Below are 11,239 nucleotides of genomic sequence, written 5' to 3'. Positions count from 1 at the left end.
AAAAGAAGACCTGGACAAACTAGACCGCATAACTAGAAAACTAATGACTATGCATCATGCATTACATCCACGAAGTGATGTTGACCGGTTGTACCTACCGAGAAGAATAGGTGGACGGGATCTGCTGCAAGTGACACAGACTGTGGAAGAAGAAGAAATTGGTTTAAGAAATTACATCGACAATAGCTCTCAGACAATGCTTCAAACAATTACACAAGAGGGCTTTCTAAAAGCAACAGGAAAGAAATCCTATTACAAAAAGGAACAACAAAATATCGGATATGTGCGTTGGAAAAATGAACACTTGCCTGGCCAGTTTCTTCGAGATACTGATGACAAAATTATTCTAGCAGCTCAACAACAGGCATTACAAACTAATGCAATAAAAGCAAACATTTTCAATATCAATAATAACAACAAATGCAGATTATGCGATCAGAAAGATGAGCCTGTAGAATATCTAATCAGTGCCTGCAGCAAGATAGCTCAAACTGACTATAAACACCGCCATGAGCAAGTGGCCAAATAATTCATTGGCATGTATGCAAAAAATATGGCTTTCCTACTTCTGATAACTGGTGGCAGCATAAAATAGAGACCGTATTGGAAAATGAAACAGCAAAAATTCTCTGGGACTTTAGAATATAAACTGATCGGCATTTGGAACACAATAGACCTGACATCACAATTATCGAACATCGACAGGTTTGGATTATCGATATTGCAGTACCCGGTGATAACAACATCAACAACAAAGAACTGGAAAAAATTATTAAATATCGAGACCTGGCAGACTGTGGCTTAAATACACCAAAGTCATCCCAATAGTTATCGGTGCATTTGGTGCAACTTCAAAGAAGCTGTCCAACTATTTACAGCAATTAAAAATCAAAGAAGTGACCCCATATGACCTACAAAAAACAGCATTACTTGGAACAGTCCATATTTTACAACGCTACGTGACGGACTATTCTTAGATTCTTGGGTAGAATCTGAATTGTTCTGAATCACCAGCCAAATTTTTATTTATACGATATCTTGTTTTGACTCTGTATCAATTATGTGAATAAAATAATAATAATAATACTAATTATTATTATTATTATTATTATTATTATTATTATTATTATTATTATTATTATTACAATCACGCACCACCCTCTGAGAAATCTAGTCCTCGCACCCTTCTTGGTGGCCTTCAGTCTCAGCTTCCAAGGAGGCCCTCAGGTCCTCTCGCCACTCTCCAGAAATTGAAAAAATTCCATCAATTGAAATACTGTATGACCCTTGGAGAAGTTTGTAACTCTCAATGATATCATCCTCTTTCTCCTGTCTTCAGTCTACAAATTCTCAATCCTCTTCGTAATCAGTAAATAATATATATATACTGTATATATATATATATATATATATTTATTTATTTAATTAGATCTAATTAAATAAATATATAATTAGATCACTTTGGTTTTATATTTTGATACTTAGGCTAAAAATTCTTTGCAGATAGATTTCGGATGTTTTGCAAGAAGTATTCTTAAATTCAACTTGGGTTAATAGCAGTATTCAAAGGACAATTTCTGTACATGCCACATTTGAGAAGGTGCTCAGTAAACTGAACTGCACATGGTAAGTAGGTGACTGGAACACTATGAATACTAGGCGGCTGACTACCATAATCCATTGATGTAGTTTAAAAAAGAGGATGATATCGTCTGTGAGGCCAACCTCTTATCCAACTTGCTGGAAAGAAAAGTCATTTCTGGTCCTGGTAAGTCAACTTTTAAGGCATACGTCTCTGCAGCTTCTTTTGTACACTGGATTTCCATAATTCCATGTGCCAGGATGCTCAAATTTGTATGGTAGATTATGAGTTTGGTAATAATCAGAAGCCTTTTGGCTAGTGATTTTCTTTGTTTGCTCTTTTTCTTTAAGTTTTGGAATCTCATTGTAGTCAGATGGTATTAATAATGATATTATATCAGGTGGCTCTGCTTGACTGGCAGAATCCTTTATACTTGGTTCAACTCCACAAGCTTCAATTCCTGTCTTAAGGACTATTTGGTATTCCTGACGTTAGACGTTTTATATCTGTGCACATACATTTTATACTGAAGAACACAGAGAAACGAATTTTAATATTATTATTTCCCCCCGTTACCATAAGACAGTAAGCCCTTTTATCACCAATTACCGCAAACCCAATCCAAAAATTAAAAATTAAAAATAAATAAATAAATAAAAAATAATAATAATAACAATAATAAAACGCTACAGTCGTAAATGGCACAAATATCGGAAATGGCATTATACCGAGCAATGCATGGTGATTATTTGAGATATAATTTACAATTAGAATTCAAAATCGTTTAATGAAATTATGAAATGAAGAGACAATCCTGATATAAAGTTGGAGATATTTATCGCAGCTCGTTACTTTATGCTGATGATATAATACAGTTAAATAATCCCAGAACAACTTGAAAATATCACATAATTGAAGTGAATAACTGCTGTATCATATTTGGTAAGAACAACAAAAATACCACGACTGAAATTAAGCAGGAAAATTGAACATACTAACTGCATCTTGAACGGGAAACGTATAGAACAAATAAAACATTTCAATAGATTAGACACAATCTGGGTGAAAGTGACAAATCAAAATTGGAAACAGACAACAGAATGAACAAGCTGATACGTTAGAGAAGCGTTTCCCAAACTTTTCTTACGATAGAACACTTCACAAATCCGGAAATTTTCATGGAACTCCTTGGTTATGTTGCAAGGTACTAATAATTAATTAAGTATTCATTAATAATTAATATTTAATTAAACATCAATTAAACAAACATCATTAAGTTAATTTGTGCTGATTTTCTTTGACATATTCCATTCTGATCCCTAAAAGTTTATAATATTATTATAAATATCATTATAAGTACTTACGAGTGAATGCAGACTTTTTCTCCTGTGTGCTGATAGTTTTCCCTTCCTTTTGTACATCCTAGAGACACTTTTGTAGGCTGATGGTGGATGAATCACGCGGACGTATTCATGAATCAATTCACGAATACTTCCGCGTTTAAAAATACACGGCTCATTTAAAAATACAACGCCTAATAACATTTGCTACACAGATGTTATTAGGCGTTCTGGGTCTGAGCTTTTCGACATATTCACGAATATTATTCTCCTCAGAATATTTCCACTAAAAAATATTTATTCATGAAAAATACTTAGAAAACTAAAATGACAAATTCCAAGAGAACTTCTCGCGGAACACTTATTCATCTTCCGCGGAACACAGTTTGGGAAACCTTGCGTTAGAGAGTCAAATAAATACATTTTTATGAGAGAGAGAGAGAGAATTAGTCAAAACACTGAAGTTGTTAAATTGTGAATGAAACCATGTTGTGTAAATTATTTTTTCATTCACATTTAACATTGCTTATTATATATTAATCATGATTTATATAAAATTATTTATTATTCCTTAATTAAGAATTAGTATTTAATTATTTATTCTATTCTTAACCTACTGTTAATATATTAAATAATGATATGTGTAAAATTTATGGTAACTAAATATATATGATGTAACGTAAAGTGTTATTTATAATTAATTTCATATGTAATCAAAAAGTTGATGAAGTAGCTTAAATATTCTGTTTGTTTTTATTTGTGAAATATTTAACGTTATCTAATCACTAATGTAGTAGTAGAGCGTTGTATTACATTAGCGAAATGTTTGCGTTTAGTTTGTTGTCATGGAGACGCATGAGTAAACAACTACCAGCGAAGAGAACGTGACATTCGAACTGAAAGGGGAGAGTGAAGGTCAGATAATTAAGGTTTTATTAGTAAGGGGAGAGAGGAAAGAGCTTGGCGGAACCAGAAGGAAGGTAGCATACAAGCAAAGAAGTAAAAGAAGGTTATAAATTCTTTAGGGCAGGAATTCATGAAAATAGTGTTCGGAAATGAACCAAAAAGTAGTGAATCAAAAGGTTTAATGTTACAAGTGAAAACAGCTGTTGTTATGAAGTAAAGTTAATGCCGTAATCGTAGAAGGATTTTATTATGTATGTTCCGCTGATGTAATTAAGTTAATTCATAAGTGTCCTCGCAATAACTTGACGTATTGAAGATTTTATCCGGTAAGAGTAATTGTATATGTTCGTCTATTCTAGCATTAACTGTAATATATCTCCGATGCTCAAAGTCCGGAATAAACTTGCTTGGAATATTGTCTACCTGGATTAGTGCTTGCTGTGAATTTGAACATTGTATTGACAGATTTGTAGAGACAGATTAAATGTGAAGTTTGTTATTTTAATCTGAGTTAAGAAAATATGTGTTTTTGAAGTTGCAAATTGTTTTTGAGAATTTAGAACATCGAACTGGAATGAGAGACTTAGCGAGTTGTATTGAGTTATTTGTATTGTTTCATTTAAGAGTAGAATTATTGTACTTGTTATATATCATATATTAAATGTTTTATTTTGTTAATCCAAATATTGTGTTTGCCTGAATTCCTTTTTATTGCACCGTTCATTAAAATAATCGAATCTCGCGGGTGCCCCAATTTGAATGATAGTTAATTCGGCCAGAGTAAATGAGAAGACTGCTAGCTAATTGAAGATTGGTTCTACTATTTATATAGACTAACCTAAGATAGGGTGGCGCAGTATAAATATAAATTTCCCTATTTTAAGATTGGTGACCAATTGATAATTAGTTTATTTATTGATATAAGTGACTTGAAGCAAGACCACGGACTCGAAGGACAAGAGTCGTCACGACAAATGGCGCAGTTGGCAGGATGTGATTTAAACGTTAGAAATTAAATTTAACAACTGTAAGTTAAGAAACTGAACTTAGTTTTGATGATAGCAATCATAGAAATATTCCCTGTAACTTTAGAAAGTGAAATAATTAAATCACAGTGAACTGGTTATAATCTGGAGTCAGGCAAAGATAAAAGTTTATATTAAAATAGAAAGATTGTATTATTTAATTTAGTAATCTATTAGTCATTATGGCTGTTACTTCAAGCTCTGAAATGAATGATAGTGAATTCTTTCGTACGGTAAACCCGCAACAGGTTTTTCCCCAATTCTCAGGTGAAGAATCAGATGATGTATTATTTTTCTTTACCTATGTTGAAAAACTTAGAGAGATAGCAAGTTGGAGTGATTTTCAACTACTAGTTTTGATCAGAAGTAAATTAATAGGTAAAGCAAAAACATTCTTATATTCCTCCCCAATACTTCGGGAAACATTTGAGTATTCCAAATTTAAGGAGACCTTATTATCCCAATTTTGCAAACTTAGAAGTGTAGGCCCTAATTTGTGGAAATTACAGAAGATTGTCCAAAAGGATAAGGAAAGTGTTACTGATTTTCACAATCGGTTATTAACATTGGCCAACAGTCTGAATGTTACTAGTGAAGATAAACCTCATTTAGATTGGGCTGTATTCCAACAGTTCCGACAAGGTCTTAGGCAAGAACTGCGAGAAACAGCCTATAAGAAGAAAATTTCCACCATAGAGGAGTGTCTCAAAACAGTCAAGGAAAGAGAACAAATATTAGGAGACCTTTATCCCTCAACCAATGTAAGTCTTGTTAATGTTGTGAATAAGACTAGTTCTTCCATGAACCCACCAGAAATTGAGAGGAGAAATATAGATGAAAAGGGAAAAGAAAAGCATAATGGAGAAAATCTAAGTAGTGTTAACTACATTGCTGAAAGTAAGGAGCAATTTGACAAGAAACTGATGACAGAAGTAAAAACCTTGATTCACCAAGAAGTAAAAGAATTAAATCAGCCAATAATGGATAGTCTTGATGAAGTTGTAAAACAATTGTCGACTATTACCTTAAGATCTCAAGAAAGTCAAAATCCCACTGCAAATGAAATTAATGAGATGATCAAACATGAAGTTAAAAGACAAAGTCAACCTGTTTTAACTAGTCTTGATAAGGTAATTCAAGGATTAAATGATGTTAGACAACAAATGTCTGTTATTCCTCAGTCTAAGACAGAGATAAAGCAAGCAAATCCTGTTAAATGTTATAATTGCAACAAAGTTGGACATTATGCCAGGAATTGCTACTATAATAAAGAAAACTACTATAACAATAGATGGAACTCTAAATTTGGATATGTGAACCACAGGAGAAATAACAGAATTCAGAAATGTCAAGCTTCTAATGAAAGAATGATGAGAATTAAAGGAGATATCCTAGGCTCTAAGTGTGACATCTTATTAGATACAGGATGCAATGCCTCTACCATTAGAAAGGATTATTTCCTGACTTTAAGGAACAAACTGTGGAAGAGCACTGCCAAGCTGAGACAACCTGTAAAGATTACTTCTCTCTCAGACTCAAACTCTGTGGCATATGAGAAACTTCGAGCAAGGATATACCTACCAGAATTTGGACTGTACGTGTGGCAAGACTTACTTGTTGTCCCCACTACTTCCAATCTAAGTTCTCACATTATTTTAGGAACAAACTTCTTCGCAAGATATAAATTCTCTTGTGACTTTTCTAAGAAAGAAATATCCTTGATGAACAAAAGGAGATATACCAGGAGAAATGAAATTCTTAGTAGTGATAAGACTAAGCATCAAACAAAACAGTTTAGATTGCCAATTGAATTAGGACCATCTACTAAAGAAAAGTCAGCTGTGAATCAATCATCTAATAGAGATAGTGGTGATAACTCTCATGTACACATTCAGTCTAACACACCACTTGTCACTGATGAACAACAAGTAGTAGTGACAAAGCCTAAATCTGAAGTTACCACTGATAGTAAAATAACGGTTGAAGTCAATTTTGGTAAAATGTCTAATCTATATAGTGGAACAAACCACCAAGTTGTGAGACAACAAAAACTTAATTCTCATAATGGAAAGCGTGAATTTAATTCAAAAGAGAAAATCCCATACTACAAACATAGAAGACACTCTGAACTTGATAATGGTGATAAGAGATTTAATGAGAATGTGAAAAAGAACAAATGCACAAAACATGATAAGGAACTAAGTTTCATTCAATCTAGGTACTATTTGAGGGATAGAAAAGGAAATACGTAATCCAGTTTTTCCGTGAAGGAGCCTAATGCGAAAAGAAAAATTTTTCTTATAATAAAAATTTTTCAAAGAAAGGGTGAGCCTATGTTAAATTGTGAATGAAACCATGTTGTGTAAATTATTTTTTCATTCACATTTAACATTGCTTATTATATATTAATCATGATTTATATAAAATTATTTATTATTCCTTAATTAAGAATTAGTATTTAATTATTTATTCTATTCTTAACCTACTGTTAATATATTAAATAATGATATGTGTAAAATTTATGGTAACTAAATATATATGATGTAACGTAAAGTGTTATTTATAATTAATTTCATATGTAATCAAAAAGTTGATGAAGTAGCTTAAATATTCTGTTTGTTCTTATTTGTGAAATATTTAACGTTATCTAATCACTAATGTAGTAGTAGAGCGTTGTATTACATTAGCGAAATGTTTGCGTTTAGTTTGTTGTCATGGAGACGCATGAGTAAACAACTACCAGCGAAGAGAACGTGACATTCGAACTGAAAGGGGAGAGTGAAGGTCAGATAATTAAGGTTTTATTAGTAAGGGGAGAGAGGAAAGAGCTTGGCGGAACCAGAAGGAAGGTAGCATACAAGCAAAGAAGTAAAAGAAGGTTATAAATTCTTTAGGGCAGGAATTCATGAAAATAGTGTTCGGAAATGAACCAAAAAGTAGTGAATCAAAAGGTTTAATGTTACAAGTGAAAACAGCTGTTGTTATGAAGTAAAGTTAATGCCGTAATCGTAGAAGGATTTTATTATGTATGTTCCGCTGATGTAATTAAGTTAATTCATAAGTGTCCTCGCAATAACTTGACGTATTGAAGATTTTATCCGGTAAGAGTAATTGTATATGTTCGTCTATTCTAGCATTAACTGTAATATATCTCCGATGCTCAAAGTCCGGAATAAACTTGCTTGGAATATTGTCTACCTGGATTAGTGCTTGCTGTGAATTTGAACATTGTATTGACAGATTTGTAGAGACAGATTAAATGTGAAGTTTGTTATTTTAATCTGAGTTAAGAAAATATGTGTTTTTGAAGTTGCAAATTGTTTTTGAGAATTTAGAACATCGAACTGGAATGAGAGACTTAGCGAGTTGTATTGAGTTATTTGTATTGTTTCATTTAAGAGTAGAATTATTGTACTTGTTATATATCATATATTAAATGTTTTATTTTGTTAATCCAAATATTGTGTTTGCCTGAATTCCTTTTTATTGCACCGTTCATTAAAATAATCGAATCTCGCGGGTGCCCCAATTTGAATGATAGTTAATTCGGCCAGAGTAAATGAGAAGACTGCTAGCTAATTGAAGATTGGTCCTACTATTTATATAGACTAACCTAAGATAGGGTGGCGCAGTATAAATATAAATTTCCCTATTTTAAGATTGGTGACCAATTGATAATTAGTTTATTTATTGATATAAGTGACTTGAAGTAAGACCACGGACTCGAAGGACAAGAGTCGTCACGACAAATCCTGTCGACTGCGCCATTTTGTCGTGACGACTCTTGTCCTTCGAGTCCGTGGTCTTGCTTCAAGTCACTTATATCAATAAATAAACTAATTATCAATTGGTCACCAATCTTAAAATAGGGAAATTTATATTTATACTGCGCCACCCTATCTTAGGTTAGTCTATATAAATAGTAGGACCAATCTTCAATTAGCTAGCAGTCTTCTCATTTACTCTGGCCGAATTAACTATCATTCAAATTGGGGCACCCGCGAGATTCGATTATTTTAATGAACGGTGCAATAAAAAGGAATTCAGACAAACACAATATTTGGATTAACAAAATAAAACATTTAATATATGATATATAACAAGTACAATAATTCTACTCTTAAATGAAACAATACAAATAACTCAATACAACTCGCTAAGTCTCTCATTCCAGTTCGATGTTCTAAATTCTCAAAAACAATTTGCAACTTCAAAAACACATATTTTCTTAACTCAGATTAAAATAACAAACTTCACATTTAATCTGTCTCTACAAATCTGTCAATACAATGTTCAAATTCACAGCAAGCACTAATCCAGGTAGACAATATTCCAAGCAAGTTTATTCCGGACTTTGAGCATCGGAGATATATTACAGTTAATGCTAGAATAGACGAACATATACAATTACTCTTACCGGATAAAATCTTCAATACGTCAAGTTATTGCGAGGACACTTATGAATTAACTTAATTACATCAGCGGAACATACATAATAAAATCCTTCTACGATTACGGCATTAACTTTACTTCATAACAACAGCTGTTTTCACTTGTAACATTAAACCTTTTGATTCACTACTTTTTGGTTCATTTCCGAACACTATTTTCATGAATTCCTGCCCTAAAGAATTTATAACCTTCTTTTACTTCTTTGCTTGTATGCTACCTTCCTTCTGGTTCCGCCAAGCTCTTTCCTCTCTCCCCTTACTAATAAAACCTTAATTATCTGACCTTCACTCTCCCCTTTCAGTTCGAATGTCACGTTCTCTTCGCTGGTAGTTGTTTACTCATGCGTCTCCATGACAACAAACTAAACGCAAACATTTCGCTAATGTAATACAACGCTCTACTACTACATTAGTGATTAGATAACGTTAAATATTTCACAAATAAGAACAAACAGAATATTTAAGCTACTTCATCAACTTTTTGATTACATATGAAATTAATTATAAATAACACTTTACGTTACATCATATATATTTAGTTACCATAAATTTTACACATATCATTATTTAATATATTAACAGTAGGTTAAGAATAGAATAAATAATTAAATACTAATTCTTAATTAAGGAATAATAAATAATTTTATATAAATCATGATTAATATATAATAAGCAATGTTAAATGTGAATGAAAAAATAATTTACACAACATGGTTTCATTCACAATTTAACAAAGTAACTACCATATATAAAAGACCGTTATTAATCCAATTTAACCTATCGAACTGACACCTACGTTACATATAAAACAGTTGATAAAAGACTGGAGACCACACTTGTGAGAAATTCGAGAAAACTAACGGAAGAGTGAACAGATGATATCAGTGTCGTCATCATATTAAAAATTAAGGTATATAAGCAGAGCCAATTTCACGTGATATGGAATCTTAAACAGAATGGGAGAGGAAAGGTTAGCAAAAAAAAGAGTTTTAAAACGCATGCGTGGATGCTAAAAAAAGACCCAGATTTAAAGACCAAGATCTGGATGGAATTGATGCATCAAGAATCAACAATTTCCCAGTAACGGTGGCATCGAATGTTTTTAAACACGTTTATCATAATCTGATTGGCGCAATAAATAATGTCGCAATTTTCCTACCATGAATTTCCCGAACATGAATCAGTTCGGGAAACTGAATGCCACTGATTCATGTCTGTTTGTATTTATTTTTGTTAATTTCGTTTTATTTCTATTTTAATACTTTTATGCTACCAAAAACACTGACTTAGGATATTTGTTTAGAATATTTGTCACTCAGTTCGTGACGTGCACGTCGATTACTTAAGGTCTATAAAACTGTTTTTCAAAATACTACAAACTTCTGCTGTTTTGGAAAATGTGTGATGACATAAGGAGAAATAACTGCACTCGTATTTTCTTTTATTTCTAAGATGAGGCATTGACTAGCCATTGGAACTGAAATTTTTTCATCTTTTTTTTTCGTGCAGAAGTGAGGAAGTGGAGGTACTTCCTGTTTCTGAGCTTCCTTTTATAACAGAATTTTGTATTATATCGTTTGGTGATAGAAACATTTCCAATGGGATTATTTGAGAATCTATGCCTATATTGATGCGAGTTGAGCACAGAAAATTCCGTTTTTTCTTTCTTCTTGCGATAAAAATTTACAATAAATTTTAATTTTTTTCCCCCTCAATAAAATGGAAATGTGTTTCTGTTAATGAAAATAATCAAGACTTACATTTCACTTGAAACTTTAAACATCTGCTGTCCTAGGAAGCAAGAAAAGCAAATTCAGAAAAAACATTACCAAACAAATATAATTACACCAGAACGCTTTCATACTGTAGACTCCTTAACTGTATGGGAACAACAAGGCGACAAAGTAACGGGGTTCATTCTACACTCAACTTCAC

This window comes from Typopeltis vanoorti, chromosome 13 (assembly GCF_054136105.1).
Source record: "Typopeltis vanoorti isolate ZY-2024b chromosome 13, IOZ_Tvanoo_1.0, whole genome shotgun sequence".
In the NCBI taxonomy this organism is placed as follows: domain Eukaryota; kingdom Metazoa; phylum Arthropoda; class Arachnida; order Uropygi; family Thelyphonidae; genus Typopeltis; species Typopeltis vanoorti.
Note: the sequence above shows the minus strand (reverse complement) of the source record.